General features: G+C 36.4%; 1 long non-coding RNA gene across 1 annotated transcript; it reads right to left on the bottom strand.

Moving 5' to 3' along the window:
- Window positions 1-1051: 1051 nt before the first annotated feature.
- Window positions 1052-2180, bottom strand: LOC120080137 (uncharacterized). Its single transcript, XR_005482431.2, has 2 exons — window positions 2039-2180; window positions 1052-1321 (listed from the first exon to the last, which is right to left on the bottom strand). It is a non-coding gene; the product is annotated as an uncharacterized LOC120080137 (long non-coding RNA).
- Between the last annotated feature and the right edge of the window lie 6884 nt (window positions 2181-9064).

The raw sequence follows: 9064 nt of genomic DNA, 5'->3' as shown, positions 1-9064 counted from the left end.
CTTTTAGGATTGAAACGTAAGGCACAAAAAAAAACGTTTTTTTTAAGACACTATATATAAGAATATTATAGAATATTACAATAAGAAGAGAAAGTATAGTTGAAGTGAAAATGTACAAAAAAGAAAAAAAAAAACCTTAAACATAAGAAATATTTTAGTTAATAAGGGAAACCCCTAATTATTACTATAAAAGAAAAATGAAAAAGCCCCAAACGCGAGGCTTTAAGCCATGAGGCTTCACAAAAGGTGTATGCCTCCTTTTGTGAGCCTTGTCTTGCCAGACCTGCACCTTGAGCCTAGGCGTGTCTTAAGGAGGGCTTTTTAAAACACTATTGCTATTGGAATCTTGCAAGTTATTAGCAAGCAACGGTAATTATGACTCAATATATTTCCTAGATAGAATTTCCAATCTGAACGACTTTCTATTTCTCCAGTAATTTTGTTGTCTCTCTTTCCAGCTCTCAAAGTAGAATAGGAAGGGCCTTTAAAGGAAAGCGACTTTAACCATGATTCAGAATGTGTTTCGATTGACTTTCTAAATGTTTACATAAGTGTTATAAGTGCAAAAAAAATGTTTATAAACACTTAGAAAGTCAATCCAAATGGATATTCAATCTATTTACTTCACTCTCCGATTGATTGAATCATCTTTATTATTTCCGGATGGTCCAATCCATGAGGAAAAACCCAAGCACTTAGAATTCCAAGCACTTAGAATTCTAGGACACAGGTTATATAGAACAAATCCAAACAATTTCCAAGCACAAATTCCAAGCTCTCAACAAATTCTTCCATCAAAAAAACATTTGACTAGTTTTTTTATACATTCTAAAAACTTAATAAATAGGTTAAAATACTACTTTGGGTTAATGGAGATTAAATATAATTTTAAAAATTAACCATAAACTAATTTCGAGATTATTGAAAGCATAGAGGTACAAGGACAAACTGTTCTAAAATTCCAGGATCAAGATAGGAGCTTGGCAAACCCTCGGCTGCAAGAGAAGATTACCAAAGGCTGTTCCATCCAGGATAAATGCAAAGAATCAAATAACAAAAGGAAGAATGCCCTTGTTATAACTGGTGAATCTTATAACACTTGAAGCTCTCGTGATGAACCTTTTAATATTCTTTTGTTCCTTTCCCAACGATAGAGAACTTTGACATCAGAGTATGTAAAAGACAATTTGAGCTCAACAATAAGAAAAATATGTATCTGGATAGAAATAAACTAACTATACTCTAATGTTTATAAAGTAATTTATTTTTAAATAGGATCTTTCTTGTTCGTCGTTTGAACACTATCCACCGGAGGCAAGGTCTACAAAGACATTAAAAAGGATAAAAGTTAGAAATTCAGAGACCACTCTGAATGTACCACTCTTTAATGAAACAAGAGAAATGGATGATGCAATACGACTGCAAAAATCTATGACCACAACTAATTTACCAACAATTTATGAAAAGCTAAAAAAAGAAAGTCATGAAATAGAATATGGATGCGCGATCCTTATATTTTCTTGGAAAAAGAAAACGAAAAATGGAAATTAATATCTGACTTCAAGAACATATCCCACAATTTTTCTGAAACCCCATGAATCAAAAAAACGTAAAGGGTAGGCTTATACTCGAATAAGAAGGCAATGGGCATAATCTACGCGGTCGACCTTTCATCCAACATGTTACATGCATTGTCAGGTTAAATTGAACACGGCACACAAATGAGAAATTATCATACTTCTGGAAAAATAAGAAGCTGAAATTGATAAATGATTTCAAGAGAACATAGCAAGACAGTTTTTCTGAAGTCCATTAACCAAAAACAGAAAATGAGAGCTTATACTGAAAAAAATTAAACAATTGGCACAAAATAACAAGGTGGGCATTTCATCGAACAGGTTACAGGCTATGGTTAAGTTAAAAAGCACCCAGTAATCGACACATACATGACTATATTTCCGTCAAGGAATAATCATCAAAGGGTCAGTCTACGTTTATATGCACATAGTAAACAGAGAGAAAGAGAGAGTGAAAGTACAAGATTTGGTTTGTAGATGTTGTGGACAATAGAGGCGCCGGCGAGAAGCGAGGAGATGACGACCACGAAGGACCAACCCACTGACGGAGTTCCCGTAGGGCGCAACCCACCACCGAATTTCTGAGTCATGATTCAGCTCAACACCCACCACCAAGATTTCGATTTCCGTTCAGGAGACTCCAATTACATTACGCTAAAGGTCCGGTGGATAAATAGCCTTATTTGAGGAAAATGACCCAAGATTCAAAAACAAATGTGAAAGGGCCTTCTATGAAATTACCAACTTGACCCAAATGCGGGTGAGAGCCTATCGCTCAAAGTCATTTTCGCTCTCGTTCCCCATCGCGCTCTCCGATTCTCACTCTCGCTCTCCATCGCGCCCCTCTGATTCTCGCTCTTGCTCTCCATCTCACTCCTCGATTCTCGTTCTCACTCTCCATTGTGCTCTCGGATTCTCGCTCTCGCTCCCCATCGTGTTCTTCGATTCTCGCTCTCACTCTCCATCGTGCTCTCCAGTTCTCGATTCTCGCTCTCATGAAAGGTTTTTTGCATTAGTTAGAACAATTTCCTATTTTTAGCTTTTGTATTCTTTTTATTCCCAGTTCTATTTCCACTGGGTCAGTTGCTATTTTTTCTCATTTGTTTCGTAGATGCAGTTTAGCTTTTATTTAAACTTAACAACATTATCAATAAAAAGTAGTTTTGTTGTGCAATTCTATTTGTGTTCTCAACATTCTGGTATCAGAGCCAAGGTGGGTTTGATTTTTAAAGCAACAGTCTTTGGAACTTTGCAGCAAAAATGACTACAGAAGGAAATAAGAATGAATGAAGTTTTGTACAATCGACAATTCCACACTTCGATGGTTATTACGATTATTGGAGCATGTTGATGGAAAGCTTCCTTTGATCCAAGGAATACTAGGAGTTGGTGGAACATAGATATGTTGAACCAGCTAGCGAATTGCAAATAGAAGTCCAACGAAAGAAAAATGATGAGATGAAGCTAACAGACTTGAAAGTAAAAAATTATCTCTTTCAAGCTATTGACCGTACAGTTTTAGAAACCATTCTCAAGAAGAACACTTCTAAAGAAATATGGGATGCAATGAAGAAAAAGTTTGAAGGCAATGCAAGGGTTAAGAGGTCTCATCTATAAGCTCTTCGTAGAGATTTTGAAATTCTTGAGATGAAGTCTGGTGAAGGAGTGATAAAATACTTCTCCAGAGTCATGACAGTTGCAAATAACATGCGAATTTATGGAGAAGATATGCGAGATGTGAAAGTGGTCAAAAAAATTCTCCGCTCTTTAACAGAAAAGTTTAACTATATAGTTTATTCCATTGAAGAGTCAAATGATATCGATATTCTCACTATTGATGAGTTACAAAGTTCTTTGATAGTACATGAACAAAAGTTTCAGCGATGAAGTAGAGAGGAGCAAGCCTTGAAGGTGACAAATGATGAAGGAAGTGGTGGGGGTTGAGGCAACTACAGAGGAAGAGGCAGAGGAAAGGGTCGAGTGAATTTCAACAAAGCAAATGTGCAGTGTTACCGATACCAAAAACTTGGACATTACCAATATGAGTGTCCTGAAAATAAAGAACCAAACAATGCCAAAATCGATGAAGAAGTATAAATGCTTCTAATTTCCTATGAGGAATTACATGGAGTCAAAAGAGAAGATACATGGTTTCTTGATTTTGGGTGTTCTAATCATATGTGTAGTGATCGATCCATGTTTAATGAGCTCAATGAAGATTTCTGACATTCATTGAAATTGGGAAACAACACTAAAATGAATGTGATGGGCAAAGAAAATGTGGGGTTGCTGCTGAATAGAGTCAATCATGTTGTTACTGAGGTATACTACATTTCAGATATGAGTAACAATCTCTTGAGCATAGGACAAATGCAAGAAAAGGTTTGACTATTTTGATCAAGGGAGGGAAATGCAAAATATTTCATCCAAAGAAAGGCTTAGTTATTCAAACAAAAATGAGCAGCAACAAGATGTTTATTTTGCTAACCTAAACTTCTTCTCAAGCATAAGTTGATCAGTGCCTTCAAACAAAAGTTGTAGTTGAAAGTTTATCTCATCTTTGGCATCGACAATATGGACATTTGAGTTACAAAGGTTTGAGAACTCTACAGTGCAAAAACATGGTATATGGGCTTCATCAATTTAGTGCCTTAAATGCTACGTGCACTGATTGTATCAAAGGGAAACAACATTGAGATCCCTTTCCAAAGAGAAGCACTTGGAGAGCAACACAAAAGCTGGAACTTATTCATGCAGATATTTGTGGCCCGATCACTCCTACATCCAATAGCAATAAAAGGTACATTATGTTATTTATTGATGATTATAGCAGGAAAGCATGGGTATATTTTTTGGTAGAAAAGTCAAAATCTTTTAACTCTTTCAAATACTTTAAGTCCTTGGTCGAGAGAGAAGTTGAGTTGCCTATTAAGTGTTTATGCACTGATAGAGAAGGAGAATTTAATTCAGTTGAGTTCAATGATTTTTGCAAATAAAATGGGGATCAAAAGACAATTAATGACCATCTATATTCTGCAACAGAATGGTGTACCGAAAAGAAAAAATAGAACGATAATAAACATGGTACGTTCAATGCTATCGGAGAAAAATATACCAAAAACCTTTTCGCCGGAAGTAGTAAATTGGACCATCTATGTCTTAAATAGATGTCCTACCTTGGTGGTCAAAGATACCACACCAGAGGAGGCTTGGAGTGGGATAAATCCCTCAGTAGATCATTTTCGGGTTTTTGGATGTGTAGCATATGCACATGTTCCAAATGCAAAAATAACCAAATTAGACAATAAAAGCATTTCTTGTATGTTATTGGGAGTTAGGAGGAGTCAAAAGGTTATAGACTATATGATCTGGTCAATAAAAAGGTTTTCGTGAGTAGAGATGTAACTTTTGAGGAAGAAAAACAATGGGATTGGGATGCAAAACAAATAGCAGCAGTATACTTTGATTTGGGTGATGGTGATGACACAGATGAGAAAGAAAATACAACGATTGTCCACAACATCTATGATGAGGATCACGTCTTCCTACATGGATGGATGATTATATTGGTGAAGAATGTCTTTCAGAGGATGAAGCTCATATGGCACTAGGGATATCAACTAATTCGTTGTATTTTGAGGATGTTATACAAGATGAAAATTAGAGGTTGGCCATGGACAATGAAATCAGATCTATTGAGAAAAACAAAGCATGGACACTTATTAAACTACCAATTGGAGCTAAAAGGATTGGAGTAAAGTGGGTCTACAAAATCAAATACAATGAGCACGAAAAAAATTGATAAGTACAAGGATCGATTGGTTGCTAAAGGCTATTCTCAACAATATGGAGTAGACTACACAGATGTTTTTGCACTAGTGCCAAGGATGGATACAATAGGAATGATTATTGCTCTAGCTGCACAAAAGGATTGGAATATTTTTTCAGCTTGATGTAAAGTCAGCTTTTCTCCATGGTGAATTAAATAAAGATGTTTAGAGTAGCCAAAAGGGTATCAAAAGAAGGATAATGAGCACTTAGTTTATAAATTGCATAAAGCTTTATATGAATTAAAACAAGCTCCACGTGCTTGGTTTAGTCGAATTGAAACACATTTCATCAATGAAGGATTTCAAAGGTGCATTAGCGAACAAACATTATTCACCAAGAGAAGTTTGGAAGGAAAAATTATCATTGTAAGTGTGTATGTTGATGATTCAATTTTTACTGGTGATGATGAAACTATGATGGTTGATTTTAAAAATTCCTTGTTGCATGAATTTGATATGACTGATTTGTGAAAAATACGATTCTTTCTTGGGATTGAGGTTTTATAACAATCTTCTGGATTTTTTATATGTCAAAGGAAATATGCATTGGAGGTTTTAAAAAGATTTGGCATGTTGGAAAGTAACTCTGTGAACAGCCCAATTGTTCATGGTTCCAAATTGAGTAAAGATGGAAATGGTGTCCCTGTTGATGATACATATTACAAACAATTAGTGGGAAGTTTAATGTATATTACTGCCACAAAACCCGATATGATGTTTGCTACTTGTCTTATAAGTAGGTACATGTCAAAACCAATGGAAGATCATCTACAAGCAGCTAAAAAAATACTTCGATACTTAAAAGGGATTGTGAATTATGGAATTCATTACATAAAAAGAGGAAATGTTGGATTGTTGGCATATACAGATAGTGACTATGCTGGAGATTCGGAGGATTGAAAGAGTACATCTAGGTATGTGTTTTTAATGAGTTCAGGTGTTGTTTCCAAAACAACCCATTGTTACCTTATTAACTACAAAAGTTGAGTTTGTAGCTGCTGCAATTTGTGCTTGTCAAGGAGTTTGAGTGAGGAGAATTTTAAAGGAGTTGGACTATTCAGATGAAAGTTGCATTACCATATTGTGTGACAATAGTTCAACTATCAAGCTGTAAAAAAATCCAATTATGCAGGTTGAAGCAACCATATTGATGTGAGGTTTCATTCTCTAAGAAATCATACAAAAGATGGTGTAGCTGAATTGGTTCATTATGGAAGTCAAGATCAAGTGGTAGACTGTTAGGATTGGTGTCCTAATTCTCCCAGAGTCTCATTGTTTTGTAAAGATACACATTGTTCAATGATAAAAATAAGTGTTATTTAATTCTTGCATTTACTCATATCCAATAAACAAACCTCCTTGGTTATCTTATGTGAACTTAAGCATGTATATGTGATATACAAGTGGATCATGCAAGTGATAACTTAAATAGGTCTGTAATATAAGGATTAAGGTGGGATATCTGATCCTGGTGACACTACGGATACGACCTGCTTTGTAGAGGTTTGCAAGTGTTGTAAACTACTACAGATGGTTGATCCTGACCGTTCATGTGGAGACGTGGAGCGGGGGTTTCCTAGACAAAGAGTTTGTATAAGACCTGGACCACGAGATGATTAGACTCTGTATATAACGCCGTTGATACTAGAGACTTACATCTTACCTAAACGATCATAGGCGACACGACCTCAATCCTGAGTGTTTTGGGAACTCCTGCCTTTGAGAGTGGTTCTTTGACTAGTATGGGTGAGAGTGGCCAGATTGTCAACTCAACATGCCTACCTTTTTGGGGACTTGTTTGATCTGGGAGCTGGGAGCTCAATCTACAAGATGAAATTCACTCCTTTCCCGAAGCAGGGATAAGTAGAGAGATTGCTCCCTTAAAGGCTGATTCCACGGTTTGAACATAGTGGCCACAGCTTCTCTTTGGAAGAGAAGACTCAGTCATAGTAGGATTATGACTTATGTTCATTAGAGGGATCAGTGGTACTTAAGGAGACAGATGTAACTACAGGGGCATAACGGTTATTGGCCAACCTATACTTACGAGCGATCTATGAAGGGTTGTCATACTGCTGATTGGTTAAGATGGACACATAATATATCTGTGGTAAGAAGAATTTAGTTGTCGGTCTTTAGTGGAGTGTCTGGCAGTTAACAGATAGTGGATCTTGTGACTAAAGAGTTTAGATAGTTATTCACGAACCGTTGGAGCTTCGAGTTACAGACCCATGAGGTCCCCTTGGTAACTCAATGGATTCAGTTGAGGATCAGTTCTTGATGTTGATTTGAAATGTTCAAATTGACAAGAGGTATTTTGATTATATATGATATAATCGGTATGATATATGAGATACATCTAGTGGAGGATTGATGTAAATGAAATTTACATTAAGTACCATGGAATAGAAAAAGAACTATAGTTTATATGTTTCATGAGATGAAATATTAAAACTATAGGTTATAAATATAGTATGATAAGTTAGTTATCAATTATATTTATAATAATATTAATTATTAGATAATTAATTATTTTTCTTTAATAACCAAGTAAGTGGGTAGTTATTGGGTTCATGTTAACTGTGAGTTTAAAAGGAAAATGGTTTTTCTATTTTGAAAAGAAGTTTTACAAACGCTAAAAAGTATTTTGAGTTTTCTCTCTCGCATAAAAGAAACTCACGGGGTCGTCAAGTAAACACAGATTTACTAAATGACGGCTGGGTGAGCTAAACGATCGTGCAGTGGAGAGCTAAATGATTGTGCAGTATTTACTAAACGATCGCATAGATTTGCTAGATGATTGCTTGCAAGTAAACGATCGTGTAGTGTTTGTAGGCGATAGACCGAGCTAAAAAATGAGTTAAACGATCGCATAGCTTTTTCTAGACGATCGCTTAGGTTTATCTAAACGATTGGGCATCGACCTATACGATAGGTCTCCCCCATCTCCCACTTGCCCAGTCGTATATTCGATCGGTGTTTCCTCCTTCGTCTGTCTCATACCAAGTCCAAACAGAGCCCATCCTCTGGATTCTCACACCGAGAATACCAAGGTAGCCTTGCTGGTATTGTCAGACTCAACTCGACATCGTTGAGGTTTTCTGGAGGCCATTCGTATTGCTGAGGAGTTCGTGACCGAGGCGGTTGTTGAGGAGTTCGTGATCGACCGTGAAGTGTTCGTGCTGTGTTCGTTGCGATGTTGCGGTCGTGTAGATCGAGCGTTCGAGGTTGCTGTTGTTCAAGCGGCCATCCTCATCGGAGTGTGGAGACGCTTCTGCATTTTTTCGTACAGTTTTTCCCTCTATACATTTGAAATTTTCATGCTGTAATTTCTGTATTGTTTGCATAACTGCTTATTTAAAGTCGACTGTAAATATATGTTCATTCATGATTGTGGTTTGGAATAATCTTGCTTCCGCTGCTCAAGGAAATCTCGCTTTCGATTTCCTTCAATTGGTATCAGAGCTAGGTTCTCTGATATTCCAAATTACAGATCTGAATTGAACGCATTTTTCAGTCGCAGTGGGTTTCTGCATTTGTGGTTAACTGTTTTCTGCATTTGTGGATGAATATGATGAATGTTTCGGGTTTAAATTTCTTTTTTGTTAAAGCTTTCAGTATTACAAAGTGTTAATTGTAAGGGCCCTTTGTTTTTGG

This window comes from Benincasa hispida, chromosome 6 (assembly GCF_027475165.1).
Source record: "Benincasa hispida cultivar pf3 chromosome 6, pf3_genome.v1.1, whole genome shotgun sequence".
NCBI lineage: Eukaryota > Viridiplantae > Streptophyta > Magnoliopsida > Cucurbitales > Cucurbitaceae > Benincasa > Benincasa hispida.
The sequence above is the reverse complement of the archived record's forward strand: the minus strand, read 5'-3'. Positions and strand labels throughout refer to the sequence as shown.